General features: G+C 38.4%; 1 protein-coding gene across 2 annotated transcripts in view; it reads left to right on the top strand.

Annotated features, from left to right (window-relative positions):
• Nucleotides 1-19,972, top strand: part of ADK (adenosine kinase) — a 514,633-nt gene that overhangs the window by 792 nt on the left and 493,869 nt on the right. The gene's annotated exons all lie outside the window — the stretch shown is intronic.

Below are 19,972 nucleotides of genomic sequence, written 5' to 3'. Positions count from 1 at the left end.
ATTGGTTAAAATATTACTTCCTAATAAGGATAAGGTGCAGTATGCGTATTCCTTGATGATTTTGAAATGTTCCTTGGAAGGCAAAGATTTTCGTATCTAAAAATAGACATCAAACTGGGGCTTCCCTGGTGGCTCAGTGGTTGAGAGACCGCCTGCCGATGCAGGGGACACAGGTTCGTGCCCTGGTCCGGGAAGATCCCACATGCCGCGGAGCGGCTGGGCCCGTGAGCCATGGCCGCTGAGCCTGCGCGTCCGGAGCCTGTGCTCCGCAACGGGAGAGGCCACGGCAGTGAGAGGCCCACGTACAGCAAACAAACAAACAAAAAAAATAAAAATAAAATAAAAATAGACATCAAACTGATTTAAAACTGTTGGGATACTCCTGATTATACAAGGCAAATCTCATTTTTTCTAGCATTACCCTTCCTTACCTCTGAAAGAACGAATCTTTCATAATTGAAAAGAAAAGATCACTTAGCGGTTTGGTGGTGTGTTAACGCTGTTTTGAACGGATGGTGACCAAATCCCTGCCAGTGCCTTTAATGTATTCCTATTACTTTCAAAGGGTCAGAGGGTTAGTGTGCCTACCTTATATGAAGAAAATAAACTTTTTTTTTTTTTTAATGACTCAGGATGTTCCTTTTTCATTTTAAGCTTTCAAACTGTAGACTAAAGCAAAGGCTTTTGAATCAGACCTACCTGGGTTCAAGGCATGTGCTTTCCCTGGTTGGCCCATTATTAGAGTATTTCCTTAAAAAGTACCTTCTTCACAAAGTTTCCTCTACCAAATTGGAAGACAGCTGCAACTTTCCCCTGCTATCCTACTAAACATACAACCCTTAGATTTTCTAGTATGGTAATCTGTTTTCAAAGTGCTTTCCTAATTTACAGATGAGAAAATGGAAGCCCAAATGAAACAATTAGTTAAGGAACTGAAGTTTGAACATAGAGCATCTGGGTGCATGTTCATTGTTGTTTGACTTTACTGTGCCTACTTTTCTACAGCCACCCAAGACACGCTTCTCTTCGCCTATGCAGCCTTAAAAATAACGATAAATAATAATGTTTAATGTTAATGTGTTTGTTTCAGCATTTTACCTTTTTTAACTCATTCAATCCCACAACAACCCTACAAGGTAGACACTATAATTATATACATTTTAGCAAGGAGGAAACAGGTATAGAGAGGTTAAGTAACTTGATCAAGGTCAGCTTTATTAACCTCACACAGTTTGTCCAAAAGCCCTAGTGAACTGTTCACTCAGCTTTTTTTTCTCTACTTTCCCTTCTGATTTTTGTTTTGTTTTGTGGTTAGTGTACGTAACTTTTTATGTTGTTGCAATATATGGGTATATGATACATAATAATTCTTAAACAGGTGTAATGTTATTTTACATGTTATTAGTGTCTATGTAAAACTTGTAAAAGTCCTTAGGCAACTAAAACTCATTTTATAAAATATGTAGTTAGTACCACCTGTAGACATGAAGTCAGGATTAGACACTTGAGTACTGGGATAAATCTCTTCATTTTGTGTGAAGACCTTTTGGGATTGGCTATTCCTACTTTCATTATATTAGTTTGGCTTTAAGAGTCTCAGTGTGGTAATGCACTGAGTGGTTAGACTGCATGCATTATCTATGATGACTTGCTTGACAGTTAAGGGGCTAGCTAACAGTTTTGGTTAACTTTTAAGAGAATGGCTTATAAAGTCTAAGCATGATTTAATGTGTAAAATCAGTTCCTAGGGAACAAATAAATTTATGATATATATTTGTAGATGTCAAGAAAAGGATTTAGGGCTTTGTGAGAATTTCAGTTAGTTTTAGGGTAGTAGTTCTCAAGCAGGGGAAGTATTGCCCCCCAAGGGACATTTGGCAATGTCTGGAGACATATTTGGCGGAGAGGGCTAATGGCACCAAGTGGGTGGAATTCAAGGATGCTGCTAAACATCCTACAATGCACAGGAAGCCCCCTAAACCAAAGAATTATCCAGACAAAAGTGACAATAGTTTGAGGCTGGAAAAAACTCTGCTTCATGGAGAGCATCTGACAAGTCTAGCTTCCCTTTCTCAAATATCCATTATTTTTCTAGGCTTTTTAGGGTATAGCAGTTACTGAAGTTGCAAAGAAATAAGCTAGCTCTGTCATATTTTCACATTGGGTTGAGGAACATTAATTGAGTGCCATACATTATACTAGGTGCTTTATTTATGCTATCTCATTTAATCTTCCCAGCAACATGTGAAGTAGGAATAATGATCCTTGTGTTACAGATGATGTATTTAGGCCTGAAAGAAGTTGAGAAGCATTTTCGGGAACTGCTCCTTAGAGAAAATGTTCCATGATGATTACCTGTATTTAGGACCACTTAATTTTCTTTTCTCTCCTTTGGAAATATCATCCAAGTTAATTTCTTCAGTGGTCACCTCTAAGAGGATAGAGTTCCTTCCAAGGCTTGTTGAGCACATGCCAAGCCTATTCTTGTAGTCAGCCTTTCAAATGCCTGCTATTTTAGTCATGGTGCTAAAAATTAGGTACATAGAGCGAGAGAGCTAAGACCCAGGTACCATCCTCTTGGTGGAAAATGAGTAGGGTTTGGGAAAATGATAATTGAGCATACTGAAAGATGACATACTGAAAGATGATGCTAACCAGGTGTGAAGTAGGGTGTCTGGCTTATAGAAAAGTTTGTTTGGAGGTAGAAATGGCAGAGAGCTGCCTCTGTTGGGGAACTACATTTGTTTGGTCTGACTGAAGCAGAAGGTGTAGGAGGGTCCAGGCTTTGTACTGAACACTTTCACTTGTGTGGTCTTTCTACCTCTTATCTTTCAGCTCTCAGACCCTAATTTTAACTGTCTGCTGAATATCTCCTTCTGAGTGTCTTGCTGACACTTCAAAGTCATATATATCGAACTAAATCCATCTGCTGTCCTAAATCTGCACCTTCCTCCATGGTCCCTACATCTGTTAACGGCACCACTAACTTCTCTTACTCCAAAGTTTGGAACCTAGATACTTGATTCATTTTCCCTCTGCATATGGTTATCAAAGTTGGTCTTTTCTTCTTCAGTTATGTCTGATAAATTCCTTTTCTTTTCCATCCCTGCTGCCACAACTCAAGTTTAGACTTTATTTTGCTTAGACTTGGTGTTGGCTTCTTAACCAGTCTCTGCACCTACAGGTTCAAGTTCTGCCTAATCTTCTTCAGGAGTAGCTCTACTTATTCATCATAGCAAATATTCATAAGCTCTGAAGTCGATGTTAGAAAGGGTTGAATCTGAAGAGCCCACATTGTAAGTCTCTCTGATGTTTTAGCAATTACACATTGTTCTGGATCATGACTTTTAATTTTATATAATTTATATATATATAAATTATATATAATTTTAATCTCTATTAAAAAGGAAACAGGGCTTCCCTGGTGGCGCAGTGGTTGAGAGTCCGCCTGCCGATGCAGGGGACTAGGGTTCGTGCCCCGATCCCGGAAGATCCCACATGCCGCGGAGCGGCTGGGCCCGCGAGCCATGGCCGCGGAGCCTGTGTGTCCGGAGCCTGTGCTCCGCAACGGGAGAGGCCACAGCAGTGAGAGTCCCGCGTACAGCAAAAAAAAAAAAAAAAAAACAAACAAACAAAAAAGGAAACAAACTGCACTTCTCCAATCAGCAAATGTTGAGCTTTTCTCAAATTATTGCTTCCTAACCATTTCACTTCCATGGACTCCTTTTAGTCTTTCCTTCTGTCTTTTACCTCTCACTAGGACCCTATGTTTTAAAATTGTGTATTAAACCTAGGAATAAAAGTCTGTAAGTATTTTAGATGACCAAGCAACAGTTTTAGTAACCTCTTCTCTTTTTTTTTTTTGGTCTTTATTTATTTATTTTTTAAATACATATTTATTGGAGTAAAATTGCTTCACGATGTTGTGTTAGTTTCTGCCGTACAACAAAGTGAACCAGCTATATGTACACACATATCCCCATATCCGCTCCCTCTTGAACCTCCCTCCCACCCTCCCTATCTCACCCCTCTAGGTGGTCACAGAGCACCTAGCTGATCTCCCTGTGCTATGCAGCAGCTTCCCACCAGCCATCCATTTTACATTTGGTATTGTATATATGTCAGTGCTACTCTGTACGTCCCAGCCTCCCCTTTCCCCGTGTCCTCAAGTCCGTTCTCAACGTCTAACCTCTTCTTTTTTTTTTTTTTTTTTTTTTTTTTTTGCGGTACGCGGGCCTCTCACTATTGTGGGCTCTCCCGTTGCAGAGCACAGGCTCCAGACGCGCAGGCTCAGCGGCCATGGCTCACGGGCCCAGCCGCTCCGCGGCATGTGGGATCTTCCCGGACCGGGGCATGAATCCGTGTCCCCTGCATCGGCAGGCGGACTCTCAACCACTGCGCCACCAGGGAGGCCCTAACCTCTTCTTTTAAAACACCTTTTTTTTTTTCTATTTCAGGAAATTCCCCAGAAGGTGATTTTTATAAACTGAGCATACTGTTCCTGGAGTGGCCTGTTGCGAGGATTAAATGAGGAAAATGTATGCATACTAGAAAAGAGAAAGGTTGATCGATTGTGCGTCCATAGTGTATTGCTCAGTGCCTGGTCCTTAGGAGCTCTTCAGTTAATGTTTGTTGGATAAATTATCAGCGCAGCATAGAGTGGGACTGATAATCTTTACTTTTCTAGACCTTATGTTTTTAACAATGAAGCCTAAAATTCAGTTTGGCTCTTTTCGGGTGATAATGCATGTTGTTCACTTATATTTACAAATTTAATCCTTTAAGATTAAAACTTTGGTTATGAAGGAAAATGAAAAATGGAAGTCTCCTGAGGTACTTTGTATGAATCCCTTAATAAGGTCCTTTCCTAGACATTATATACTAGGGCAGAGTGAGGGTGGTGAAAAGGCAGAGTCAGAGGAAAGCCTGCATGGATTGTCCTGGGTATCTAGAGGTAAACATGAAATGCCTGGAGCCCAGGGAAAGTGAGAAGGGCTTTTGGTAAAAAGACAGGCATTGAAACTATGTTTCTGGTTTTAGGTATAGGCCTAGACTGAATAACACTAAATAAACATGAGGCCAATATGCTACTTTCTACCAGGAATATGGCTCTACTTCCCTTCCATCGATTAAAATCCTGCCTGTATGCAAAATGTGCAGAGTTAAGTGGGAAAAAAAATAAGACAGAATCAAAATTCTGAAGAGTGTTCTGGTCAGGATGGAAGCCAGTAGAGCAGTGGTTAAGACCTTTGGTTTGACTCTTGGTCCTTATTAGCTGGTAATCTTGGAAAGATTGTTTACTGGCCCCATGCCTCTGTTTTCTCATCTTTGAAATGGGTATAATAAAAATACCTACCTCAAAAGATTGTTGAGAGGATTTCATGAAAAAATAAATATAAAATTGGCACATAGTATGTCTTCAGTAAAAGTTAGCTGTTGTTATTACAGTACTCTTTATCCTGCTTTTAGCTCCCTACCCTGCTCCAAACACTGCAATTACAAATTTAAAAAGAAAAAGAAAAGATATAGGTATACTCAAGAACAAGATAACAATCTCCAGGGACTGAAATGGAAAGCAAACATGCATTTAGATCCTGGGTTCAGGAGCAAGTGGAAATAACTTGGTGCAGGGGAACTGGAGTCAGATATCCTGGATGAAACTTGGAGCTGGGCTGGGGCTGGATGAAAAGAAGGCTGAAAGCCTCTGCTCCTGGCTGTTGCTTTAAAAAGCTGTGGCTCTGGGGCTTCCCTGGTGGCGCAGTGGTTGGGAGTCCGCCTGCCGATGCAGGGGACACGGGTTTGTGCCCCAGTCCGGGAAGATCCCACATGCCGCGGAGCGGCTGGGCCCGTGAGCCATGGCCGCTGAGCCTGCGCGTCTGGAGCCTGTGCTCCGCAACGGGAGAGGCCACAACAGTGAGAGGCCTGCGTAACGCAAAAAAAAAAAAAAAAGCTGTGGCTCTGAAGTGGTGACACAGAAGTGGCTGAGCTGCCACATGGCTCAGAGTTGGGAACTGTAATTTCTCCACTATCACCTGGTACAAGAGCACCGAACTTGTAGGTCATGGGCTCTGGAAGAGGGGTGGCTTACCTCAAAACCACTGGAAAAAGGAAGGGAAAGTCTGAGCCTGCAAACAGATGAGGAAGACTATTACTTAGAAAATAACAAAACTACTAGGAGATAAACTCACTTAAAGTCTAATAGAGCAATTTCAAAATGACTTTTAAGTATTTTAAATATCTTTAAAAAAGATAAAAGAAGTAATTGTTATAAAAAAGCATGTTATAAATAAACAATAGGTAAATGTGAAGTAAATGGCTATATAAAAGAAAAAATGGTGAAAAATTAAAAAAAAATTTTTAAAGTTGGTTAAACTCTGGTCCAAACGTATTTAAAGCAAAAATTAGTGAGTTGGAAGATAGTACTGAGTAATTCACCCAGATGTAGCACAGAGAAATCAAGAAAACTCAAGAGAATATTTTATATATATATATATATGTATATATATATATATGAACACATACATATATTGAGAGGCACCAACTAACATGTAACTGGGAGTTCCAAAAAGAAGAAAGAGTGTGAATGGTGGAGAGGCCTTGTTAGAAGAGATGATGACTGAGAATTTTCCAGAATTTAAGAAAGATCAAAGTCCTCAGGTTGAGAGGGTATTCCAGGTGTATATAAGTGATATCACACAGTATTTGTCTTTCTCTTTCTGACTTACTTCACTTAGTATGATAATCTCTGGGTCCATCCATGTACCTGAAAATGGCATCATTTCCTTCTTTTTTATGGCTGAGTAATACTCCATTTTGTGTGTGTGTGTGTGTGTGTGTGTGTGTGTGTGTGTCTCACATCTTTATCTATTCATCTCTCGATGGACATTTAGGTTGTTTCCATGGCTTGGCTGTTGTAAATAGTGCTGCTATGAACATGGGTGTGCATGTATCTTTTCAAATTATAGTTTTCTCTGGGTATATGCCCAGGAGTGGAATTGCTGGATCATATGGTAACTCTATTTTTAGTTTTTGGAGGAACCTCCATACTGTTCTCCATAGTGGCTGCACCAATTTACATTCTGATTGTGGGTTATTTTATTTTCTTTATTTTTTTTATTTTTGTATTTTCCAACTTTTCTACACTGAACATGTATATTAGGACTCTTGATTTTAAGCTGGAGGAACTTGATGTGCATTAAATACATATTTTGGCCAAGTGCTGAGTGGCTAAATATCATCATTACAGAATGGACCTCTGGGATACTGAGTAAATCTGAAACTTTGTAAAACAAGTATTATGATTTTATTGTAGGTTGTAATCTTTTCATCTGCATTTCTGAAATCCCAAAAGCTCTGAAAACTGGAAATTTAAAAAAAAGTTTGAGATGAATTAATTTGGCAGCAAAACTTGAACAGGTTTGAGGCCCCCTGTAGTATTTATTTGTCTGATACAAATGTGTATGTTTTGCTGTAGAAATATGTGTTTGTTAATGGCATGCTGAGTGAAACCTTCCTGGGCAGTTTATAAAATGTATAGTACATACAGTGCATTACCTTCCTAAAATTGACAAATTTCTAAATCCCATAAAATTCTGGCCTCAGAACATATCTTGCCCCAAGGATTCAATAATAGGATTGAGGGCCTTTCTAAAAATTTAAATATTTAGTTTTTAAAAGCTTGCTATTGTGCAAGAACAACAATTTCTCATCAGGATCACTTGCTAAAATTTTCCTGCAGTCCCCATTCTACATGTTGATCATACTAAATAGATGCTTATTTCAAAGGTCTTGTTTGGCTAGTTCTACCATAATACTGGTGCTGGTTATGTAACTGAGTTATTAGGCTTTTCTTCCTTTCAAATAGTAATTGACTAAGGTAAAGACTTCTCTTCAATTTTTGGACTTCAGGATTTGGAAGGCTCATTTCACTGAAGTGGTCTCATGAACTGAAATTTCACATACTGCTTGAAGATGATACTTTTTGAATATTTTCCAAAGCAGATTTAAAGTTGTTGCCCTCACTTATATGTTTTATTTCTTATGTTTTTGTTTGTACTTGTTTGTACTTGTGCCCTCATATGATTTCTTTAAAAATGTATTCATCTAGGAAACAATAATTAGCTTTCAACATAAGAACATCTGAGTTTCCATTTGCATTTTGGCTTTCATTGCATACATGCTGATTTCAGCATCTTCTGTAGAATAGAATAAGAAAATATGTACAGCAATTATGTAAGAAACTCTTACCTTCTCAAGACACAGTTTGGTTACTGTATTAACAGGATCTCACAATTTTGTCAGCAAACCACATTTAGTTACTAATGAGCCCCGTTATTTTGCTATGTTAGCTGCAAATACAGGATTATAGGTGTGAAGGTAGCTTATGTGATTACTGATCACTCACAAAATTAGGGGTTATCAGAAAAGATATTGAAGTGGTTACTTGGCTTTTTGCCTTCTAGAGGCTGAGGCTGGACTTTGGTGTATCCCTAGTAGAACCATTAAGTCTCTAAGAGACTCAGTTGACTAAAAGAGCAGGAAGTCTAGCCAGATATGACTCATTCTAGGAGTGCATCTCTTGCCTCTATTGTCGTCTGGTATGGAATTCATTTCTCACACAGCCCATCTTAATGTAACAAGAAAGATGGCATTTTTCATCCCTAAGCCAAAAATCTCATGAGCCCAAAGGCAGAGACTTTCCACATGTATGTATCAGTTTTGAGAATACTCTGATTAGTCCTGCCTGGGTTACATACCCACCATTGAACCAATTAGTGTATCAGAGGTGGGGATTTTGGCCAGCCTTGGATATACTCTCAGCCATTTTCCTGTGTGCACGTGTGCGTGCTTGCGTGCACACCAATGGTGTTTATATATGTGGGAGAGTGCATGGATGTTGAGGAGGACGCTCTAATCAACAGCTCCACCAGCACCTTGTAGGGTGTAGGAGGTGAGGTGGTATCATTCTCCCAGCAAGAGAAAAGTTCATTATAGAATATATTTATGAAAACCTCATTCCTCAAGGTCCAGCCAAACTTTATCTTCCCTGTAAAACTTTCCTAATCACCGAGCCTGAAGACAGCTCCTTCACTGGTTGGTTGTACTTTATACTTTGCATTATTGCAGTGCACAGTGTATGCATGTTTTATCTTGTCTAGTGCTACTTGAAGTAGGGAAACTAGTTTAATAACTCTTAATGCCTTATAACTAATTACTTCATTACAACATAGTCTCTAAATTTTTATTCAGTGAATTAATTCTTAAACTCTTTAAAGATGTTTTAAGGTTATGTTTGTAGTACTCAGTGGCATAAAATGGATTTATGTATTGGCTGTAAATTCTTATCTATTCATAAGAGTTGATAGAACTCTTACCTGAAAACATTTCATGGTTCTTGGACCTTTCTTTTTTCTTGTTACATGGAGTGAGCTTGTGTGTGAAATAAATCCAATACGAGAGGACAGAGGCCAAGAGATACACTCCTAGATTACATTTCTGTTCTTTCTGATGACTGTAGTGAGCCTTAACTATAATATTTCTTGCATTTGTCCATGGGGAAAATTTCCTCAGAATAAATATATTACTCCTATATTAATAGTAACATTTTATTAAGGCCATGTGGTCAGTGTTTTCTTTCTTAAAAAAATGTAGTAGAATTGCTTATTTGGTGGAGAAATAAATTTTCTGAAAGTGAATTTGCAAAGAACTCAGTGACCTATCAGAATTTCCCTATGGGTTAGCAGGTCCTTAATTAGTGAGCTTATTTGCATTGTAATTAGAACTCCAAAAGCACTGAAGGTTAGCAACATTGTTCGTAATTTCATAGCATACTGTGTAACAGTGTACTATGTAACCAATAGGTAATACTGCAAAATGGTCTTTTTTTTTTTTTTTTTTTTTTTTTGCGGTATGCGGGCCTCTCACTGTTGTGGCCTCTCCCGTTGCGGAGCACAGGCTCCGGACGCGCAGGCCCAGCGGCCACGGCTCACGGGCCCAGCCGCTCCGCGGCATATGGGATCCTCCCAGACCGGGGCACGAACCCGTATCCTCTGCATCGGCAGGCGGACTCTCAACCACTGCGCCACCAGGGAGGCCCGCAAAATGGTCTTTTTAAAAAATTTGTCTGTTGACTCATCCAGGAAGGGTCACTGGAAAACAAGATATAGCAAAAGAATCAAATTCAGATGTCTTAGGGTTCTTAAATTCCTTTAAGCTTGATGCAGCAAAATAAATAGTTTTACTCATTGAGCCCTTGAGCTGAAGTCTAGAAAGCCATGTTAAGTTTTTGAGTAAACAAATTGAAAAACAAGAAAATTATCTTTAAAAAAAAAAACCAAACAGTTCAAATGTGTTGTCTTGAAGTTAACCACATTAGAGATTTGAACATTTTCTTGTTTTATAGGCACGACTGAGGAAGTCTTGGTTTCCTCCTAAAATAGAGTTTTTTAGAAATTGTTTTTCCTATGCAGAGCTGAGACCTTAGCTATCATTTTTAGTTCTTAGTTTTGGTGAAGATTAGAGCTGTTAAGCTGTAGAAGTGATGCAGATTTACACCCTTGGTTATGTCTCTGTTCTCACATACTCAAGATGAACTGGTTATATTACATTTTAGCATGGGATAGCATGTTGATCACATTCAAGTATACTGACACTTCTATTTTGTCTTGTTTGTTTTACATAGCACTTGCTTATCCAAATGTACAGAGCTGGATTGTTTAGATTTGAAATATTATAATAAAACATAGTTATATTATTAAATTAAGTAGTACTAAATGTTTAGTATTAAAAAACAGTATTTTAGTAAAAAATAGCTTGAAAAGTTTTTTTTTTTTTTTGAAGATGTGGGAGTTAGGTTCTTCTTTACATGGTAGGTTTGACTTCTTTGGGTATATTCATCCCTCAGTTAGAATATTGTAAAGATTCTCTGTAGAGAAATATATAAATTTCTAGACTTACACTCACAGATCCTTAGAATTGGGAGCAATGTTAAGTTATCTTTGCCCGGCCCGGTACTAACAGGAATCCCTTCGTTAGTACCCCTCTTCCCCTATTTGTGTAGCATTCCTCCCCTAGATTCAGCACAAATAAGGGAAAAGGAGTACATTTTTTCACTAAAGGAAAACACACACACACACACACACACACACACACACACGAGACCTTCGATCTCACTTCTATGTGAAGCGTGAATAAACTACATTCCTTAGAAAACTTGTTAGTATCCTGTAGCTATCAAGTCAGATTCAGAACTCTTTAAATGTAAATGATTTCTTGTTGGTCAAGATATTTCTTCTTTATACTCATAAAACAGGTTAAAGCAGGCTTTCCTAGCCTTTCCCTTTTAGAAGCTACTTTGGTATTTCCAAAGACTGCTTGGGAATGCTGGTGGGAGCAGGAATGGGAGGAGATGGCTAAGTGTGCAAATCCTGAGGTAGGGTAGGATCTTCTGTAGCTGAAGTTTCCAACAAATCATGGAACTGAAGTGTGAAAACAGCAAATCTCAGTATTAGCCATATGTGGCTTTGAAATGGTAATTTACAATTTCATGTGATTTTTGAAAACTCTTTGAACATGTTTTAGACTCTTTTAGATTGTTGGTGCCTGAGGAGGTACTTAAAATCAAAGTCTGATATTTACATCGTTGTGTTTAGAGAACTGAAGCCCAGTGAGGTTAAATGTCAGTCAGGTAACAGCTAGTAAGTATCTGAGGTGAAATTTGATCTGAAGTCATAACTTGTCATTGTCTTACTTTCTAGAACAAGAAATGAAGTTTAATTTTTTTTTAAAGATAAAAATAACATATTTAGGACTTCCCTGGTGGTCCAGTGGTTAGGACTCCATGCTCCGAATGCAGGGGGCCCGGGTTCGATCCTTGGTCAGGGAACTAGATCCCACATGCTACAACTAAGACCTGGCACAGCCAAATAAATAAATAAATGTTAAAAACAAACAAACAACATATTAAAGAATATGTCAAGCACTTTTACCTTTTCTTAGGGATCCTCACAAGGCCACCAGGTAACTGCCTTCATCTGAGGAAATAGACCCAGAGAAGTTAAGCATCCCTAAATACTAAGCTCTCACTCTACACTCAGGACATCTGATTCACATTTCTTGCTGTTTGTATTACACTATGAAGACACAAATTGAGAACGTGTCAAAGTGAATTCTGTATGTGCTAGTTAAGCACACTATTTAAAGAAATTCTTTGGTAATGTGTTTGGTGTTTAGTAACCTTGTTTAGATTTTTGTCTTTCAAGTTCTCTTATTCACACATGTAGGTACCCGCCCCCCCAACCAAGAATAAATATCCCCTCGTGGGATATACTTAATTGTATGCTTTGTAATGGATTAACCCATTGAGCTTCAGTTTTGAGCAGGTTGTGTTTTCCGTTAAAAGCCTTGGGCAAACCAATTTTGCTTATGTTTAAGAGTTAAAATGTTCCAGTTAAGAGAACAATTTCTGGTAAGTTTTTATTTGCTTCAGAGATTTTGCAATTTTCCCTGATATTGATAATTTGAATCTTATGACTTAGCATTATTAATTATTATAATTATATGGGATAACCATTACTGTTCACAGAGTTTAATATGCTCAAGATTATACAGTAAGTGGCAGAGATAGGATTCAAACCTGAATCTGATTTATTTTTAGTGATTAGCTCAAATATTCAGGTATTGTATGAACAATAGAACAGGAATCAACAGTGATTTGTGTGATCAAAAAAAAAAAAAGCAAGCCCTTTGCTTCAAAAAATACTCCTGTGTTATATATGAAACAATTACTAGTAATCTGCTAAAAAGCTGTTAAGCTTTTAATATTATTAATTCAAAATTTATGAAAATGTTCTACCAGATCTGAGACGACAGTGATGAGAATTCTGTTTCATTAAAAATGACCTACAGCCACAATTAGTCTTGGACCTCATACAAAAAAAAAAAAGCAACATTTTTAAAGAAATGATAAAATGTTCAGTTAGCCTACATTTAAGAATATGACTATAACGTGGGTTTCCCTGGTGGCGCAGTGGTTGAGAGTCTGCCTGCCGATGCAGGGGACGCCGGTTCGTGCCCCGGTCCGGGAGGATCCCACATGCTGCGGAGCGGCTGGGCCCGTGAGCAATGGTTGCTGAGCCTGCGCGTCCGGAACTTGTGCTCCGCAGCGGGAGAGGCCACAGCAGTGAGAGGCCCGCGTACTGCAAAAAAAAAAAAAAAAAAAGCATATGACTATAACATTTCATTAAGTTCAACTAATATTTAAAAACCTCAGTTTTATAATGCTTGATAACCATAGGAAAAAGGAAGTAGCGATAGGAAAATACAGATCTGTGAAAAGAAGGGGGGAACTAAAGGGAAGTGATAAAAAAGGAAAAGGCTCATTCCTATTAGCTATTTCTGATTTCTACATAACTTCCAACATCAGACATCTCTGCTTTTCAACTTTTCACTCAGCTCTGAGGTGTGTATGTGAGTTTGTGAGAAGCTTTTTATTGTGAACCTGTGGGCTGTTAGCATGGAGCAAGGAAAAAGAGCTTTGTATTAGGAATCAGAACACCTGGGTCCTATTAAGGTTTCTGTCTAGATTTGTGTTTGCACCTGTGAAGTGAGTCGTACAGATTAAAATGCTTTTCAAACTAGATCATGAATCAATTTGGGTGTAGAAAAAGTGGTATTTTATAAAAGGAAAATAGGAAAGGTTAATGCTTTGAATATGGTAAGGGTAAGTATTGCTTTGTGAAACGTTTCCATTAGGTATATTTATGGAGTATTAGTTGCAATGCAAAATATATTTTTCACAATGAGTTTGGTTTTCTGTCCTAAAATTTAGTGGCTTAAAAGAACAGCCATTTTATTAGAGTTCATGGTTTTGTGGGTCAGGAGAAGCTGTTTGATTCTTCTGCTCCATGTGCTATTGACTAGGATCACTTGGAGGTATTTAGCTGATAACAGGTCTGGTGTGGAGGGTACAAGTTGTCTTTACTCATTTGCCTGGTGTTTTGGTAGTGGTGGCTGGCAATCTTGGCTTAGCTGGGTTCCTCTCTTTCTCTGTGTGGTTTGAGGGCCTCTCCATGTGGTTTCCTCAACCTGGTAGTTGGACCTCTTAGATGGCAGCTCAGGGCTCCAAGAAACCAAGGCAGGAGCTGGCAGTCCGTTAAGGCTAGCCTGGAATCTGGTCAAAGGAGTCATAGTTTAGCCCAGATTTAAGGGGAGGGGACATAGACTCTTGTCTCCAAGAAACTGTGGCCATTTTTAATCTGCCACAATTATCATAAAATAATTTTGAAAACCGTGACTGAATTTATCCAACCTTTTAATTCTGTTATTGCCCTTTGAAAGATGATAAATTTCAATAGTCTACTCCCCTCCACCCTGCCACACGTACCCCTAACATTGGAAAATGTGTCAATTTTTTATTTCAAAGTGCAGAGTTTAATTTAAATATGTATAGTATTTTTCCATGGAACTGTGAGTTTTAGGTTTTGTAGAAATAATTTAAGGTCTAAAAATTTCTGTGGAGTCTTAAGATAAGTTTGCTACCTAACACTATCTAAAAACTCTATTTGGCATTCAGTAAGAATTGCCTTCTTACAATGCCTGAAGATTACATTTGGATTTAATTACTTCTTCCCTTCCTTCACATACAGGCAGTCTGAAGCTGTTATTTATTTATTTATTTTTTGGCTGCGTTGGGTCCTCGTTGCGGTGCGCGGGCTTCTCCTTACAGTGGCTTCTCTTATTGTGGAGCGCGGTGCGTGGGCTTCAGTAGTTGTGGCGCACGGGCTTAGTTGCTCCGCGGCATGTGGTATCTCCCCAGACCAGGGATCGAACCCGTGTCCCCTGCTTTGGCAGGCGGATTCTTAACCACTGCGCCACCAGGGAAGCCTGAAGCTGTTATGTTTTTGTTGAAATCTGAAAAAGTGAGAAATCTGCTCCCACCAACCCCCATTCCACCCCTCAGTAAAGAAAACAAAACCATTAAACGTTTTTGTTAAAAACCTAAAAGTTGTTGTCGCAAGAAAATAATCTTTGTAACTATTTATGGTTATGGATGTTAACTAGACTTATTGTGATCATTTTGCAATATATACAAATACTGAATCATTACGTTGTACATCTGAAGCTAATATAATGTTATATGTCAATCATACCTCAAAAAAAAGCCTTAATTCTTGTAAAATGCAGGTTTTGTGGTGTACTGTATCTTTAGGTGACAGAGTGGTTTCCAGAAGAGGACTATTCCCTGTGACAGAGCTGTAGGGATTTGAGGAAATGTCCATGTCAGAATATCTACCCATATTTGGAATATTAATAGCACTTTCTTAAGATATAAGCAAAAGAATTTATTTTCTCATACCCTTGGCTATTTAGAATCCCAGATCTTGAAGCAGTGATTGGGTGTAACCCCTGGCTTTTGGGAAATGGGTTGGGCTGGTTGTTTGGCCAGTTATGCTGCAGAGTCATTCTTCCTTGCCTCTGTCTGCAGACAAATGTCCTGTTTTTCAGGTAAACCACATTCATCTTAAATGCTCCTCCACCCCAGGCTATTTTTTTCCCACCGAGGAAGACATGATGACGGTCAAGATTTCCTTCAAAGTAATTAAGGAGAATGTGAAAAATGATAAGAGCTTTAGAATGAAATTCTGTGGGTTTAGATGCCAGTATTTAAAAATAACTATTTAAACCCACCCCCAAATGAAATGGGAATGGGAGAACTTATGTGTATTTTAAACTTATAAACAGGCATATGAGGATAAATGGCTTATAAGTTATAGATGCTTAGTTACACCAAAATAACAGTTTTTGGAATAATATTATATATACATACATACCTATGTACATACTTTGTGTATGTGAACATATATCAAACCCTGGTATTGGTAGTCCCATCACATTGCATTTCTTGATGAACTTATATAACTATTGAGGCAATAAAAAAAATTTGTTCTTAACGTTTCCTGTACCTGATTCTCTCATATATGTAATGAATCATTAGGAAATCTGCATGACGACCCACCCCAAAAGCTAATGATCCTTCCCCTTTAACCTGAGATTTCATGATCACATTAAGTAACCACTGGGTCAAGTAATCTCCATTGAAAGCACTCCAAGGAGTGCTATGATATATATACTATATTTATATCTATAATTTTAATTCTACTTGACTGTTGTGCTGCATAAGGAAAGACAGTTCAAAGATTACGTTTTTCCCAATACAACAGTTTTGGTGGGCTCTTTGCATTTCTCTGCATCCCAGGTTTCCCAGGAGCACTGAGACTACTATCACTACCACCTCCACCACCATCACCACTGTATAAACTTCCAAGTCTTTCAATTTTAAATATCTAGTTATCGCAGAAAAGCAGTCTACCCTATTTCCACAAGGAGGGGTTTCACTCTAAATATTTCACTATTTCTCTCTGCACCCTGAAATCCAAGTTCAGGTCAGTCTTTAGGCAGATGAGAGCCAGTGCCAGTCTGTGTCCTGTCCCACAGACTGTGAGAGAAGGTGGCCCTCTGCCCATGTAGTAGGGTGGAAGATAGGGCCTTCAAATCTAGGTCAGTCCTCATCAGTGGAGCCTATGAAATTGCTGGTTCCTATTATTAGGATACTCTGTTAGAGAGGAAAAAACTCCCCCAAAAACATTGAATAAAAGAAAACTTTATAAATCAGTTCCATCATTTCTAAAGCAACCCATTAGAAATTTCTATTTCTTAGGACTCTTTTTGGATAAAACTGCGTGTTTAATTTGAGACCACATTTATTTTTACTCTTATATAGTAGAACATGATAGGCACTAGGGGTTAGAGGATATATCCAAGGGCTAATATAAGTAAAAAAAAAAATTTTCTTTTTTTACAGTGGAACCTTTTGTGGACATTTGTGGTTTCAACTTATGAGTCTTGAAAGATCTTGATAAGAAATAATTTATAATTTTACTAAAGCCTAAATTTGATTTGCACAAAGTGAATGGCTGGGGTGGGAGATTTACTTAGTTTTACAGTAAATTTAACCACTTGCTATTCATTGTGTGCCCCTAAATTCTTGCAGAGTGGTAAAAAAGATGTTTTTCTTTGTCAAAAATCAGTCTTGTGATTTTGACAGAAATGAAATTGTGGTTGAAATTTTTAAAAATGAAGAGGTCTAAGAAATGATTCTTGGTGGCAATTAGGAGTCTTGGCTAAATTAAAGACAAAAATGGCAGATTCATTGGCTGCTCAGATTTAATCTATGAATAAGCACATATGGAAATAAAGGAAGTAATTTCTGAAAGTATTTCATATGATGCTCTGGCTAGTAAGAAAGCTATTAACGGAGTACTACATCTTATGGGTTGAAGTCATAGTGTGGTGTTCTGAAATTTGGCTGTTTATAAAAGTCTCACACTTACGTCAGTCTGTCTTGGGTTTACTTTGGTGACACTGTACAGTGGTAATTAGCCCCAGTTCTGGAGTCAGGCTACCAGAGTTTGGATTTCTGTTCTGTAACATGTGACTTTCAGCAAATTATTTAACCTCTTTGAGCTTCGATTTCTTCAAATGTAACATGGTGATAATAAAAAATCTTCTGATAAGGTTTTTGTAAATTCAAATAAGATAGTACTTGAGACATATATAGCATGGTGTCTGGCACATATTAAACACTCATTAAGTTTTACATGTTATTTTACTTATATACATATTTAGTGGTTGCTGGCAGGTGACTGCTAAGGTAGAATGGTTCCCCTCGGGGTGTTGCTCAAATGAAACTGCATATACAATTCTGGACAACTATTTTTAGTCTATTAATAGAAAACAGTAGACACTACAGAGTAAGAAAGACTAGAAAGAAATATCTGTTTCCCAAGTCTTATCTCTATCCCTGACCTCCCCTGGAACTTGTCCTTTGAACTTCTTTCTTGTCTTTCCCTTTTATCTCAGTAACAGCAGCGCCATTTACTCAATTTAGTCCAAATTTACCCAATTTAGTCTAAAATCTAGGAGTTACTCTTGACTCCTTTATTTTCCTTAGTCCCCCATATTGCTGTCATTCTATTGGGTTGGCCAAAAAGTTCCTTCGGTTTTTAAGTAAAAAAAGACACTTCATTTTCACCAAGAACTTTATTGAACAATGTATTCCCCATTTTGTTCCACTACCTTCTGCCATATTTTATGCAACTTTATAATGCCATCTTCCCAAAACTTTATCTTTTTGAGCAAAAAACCGTTCCAGGTACCTTTTACAGTCTTCCAGGGAATTGAAATTTTTTCCATTAAGAATTTTGTAAAGACCGAAATAGATGGAAATCTGAAGGTGCAATGTCTGGTGAATACGGTGGATGAATCAGAACTTCCCAGCCAAGCTGTTACGGTTTTTGCCTGGTCATCAAAGAAACATGTGGTCTTGTGTTATCCTGATGGATGATTATGTGTTTTCTGTTGACTAATTCCAGACCCTTTTCGTTGAGTGCTGCTTTCAGTTGGTCTAACTGTGGGTGGTACTTGTTGAAATTAATCGCTTGGTTTTCCAGAAGGAGCACATAATAGAGGACTCCCTTCCAATCCCACCATATACACATCACCTTCTTTTGATGAAGACCGGCCTTTGGTGTGGTTGGTGGTGGTTCATTTCGCTTGCCCCGTGATTTCTTCCATTCCACATTATTGTACAGTATCCACTTTTCATCACCTGTCACAATTTGTTTTAAAAACGGAATGTTTTTGTTATTTTTAGGTAGAGAATCGCATGTGGAAATACGGTCAAGAAGGTTTTTTTTGCTTAACTTATGTAGAACCCAAACATCAAAGCGATTAACATAACCAAGCTGGTGCAAATGATTTTCAACACTTGATTTGGATATTTTGAGTATGTCAGCTATCTCCTGTGTGGTATAATGTCGATTGTTCTCAATTAACGTCTTGATTTGATCGCTATCAACTTCAACTGGTCTGCCCAACAGTGGAGCATCGTCCACGAGAAATCTCCAGCACGAAACTTCTCAAACCACTTTTGACACATTCGATCAGTCACAGTACCTTCTCCATACACTGCACAAATCTTTCAGTTGCGTTTTTACCTTTCTTGAAATAATAAAGCATAATATGCTGAAAATGTTGCTTTTTTTCTTCCAACTTCAATATTAAAATGGCTACACAGGGCTTCCCTGGTGGCGCAGTGGTTGAGAGTCCTTCTGCCGATGTAGGGAACACGGGTTCGTGCCCCAGTCCGGGAAGATCCCACATGCCGCGGAGCGGCTGGGCCCGTGAGCCATGGCCGCTGAGCCTGTGCGTCCGGAGCCTGTGCTCCGCAACGGGAGAGGCCACAACAGTGAGAGGCCCCTGTACCGCAAAAAAATAAAATAAAAATAAAATAAAATAAAATGGCTACACAAAAATTCACCAATTTTGATACCTTTTTTTTTTTAAAATGCACTCTGATATGACAGCTGTCACAATACAATCTAACAAAATTGTTTCGAATGAAGTTAAAGACAACTAAGGGCTACTAGAGCCATCTTGTGGAAAAAACCGAAAGAACCTTTTGGCCAACCCAATACCTCCAAAATGTCCATTTACTTCTTTCTGTGTCCACCACTATCTTCATTGTTCAAACCACAATTATTTGTCATCTTTATTACTGTAATAGGCTTTTAATTTAGTCTTTCTGCTTTCATGCTCCTTTGATCCATTCTCTACGCTATAACCAGGTTGATCTTTTAAAACAAAATCAGATCATGTCATTCCTCTGTTTAAAACTTAATTACAGTGGCTTCCTGTCTTGCTTATAACAAAGTCTAAACTTCTTAGGCTCATCAAAGCTAAGACGTTCTGCTTCTTTCTCTGACCACAACCTTTTGTCCCTCCCCTTTTTTTCACACTGGGCTTCCAGTTATTTTAGTGCTGTCTGTCTGGAATCCCTTCCCCCACCTTGCTCTTCCTTGTCATTCAGTTTTCTACTGGAGATCTTCCCTGACTACCCACTCTAAAGGAGCCT

This window comes from Mesoplodon densirostris, chromosome 1 (genome assembly GCF_025265405.1).
Source record: "Mesoplodon densirostris isolate mMesDen1 chromosome 1, mMesDen1 primary haplotype, whole genome shotgun sequence".
NCBI classification, from domain to species: Eukaryota; Metazoa; Chordata; class Mammalia; order Artiodactyla; family Ziphiidae; genus Mesoplodon; species Mesoplodon densirostris.
The sequence above is the reverse complement of the archived record's forward strand: the minus strand, read 5'-3'. Positions and strand labels throughout refer to the sequence as shown.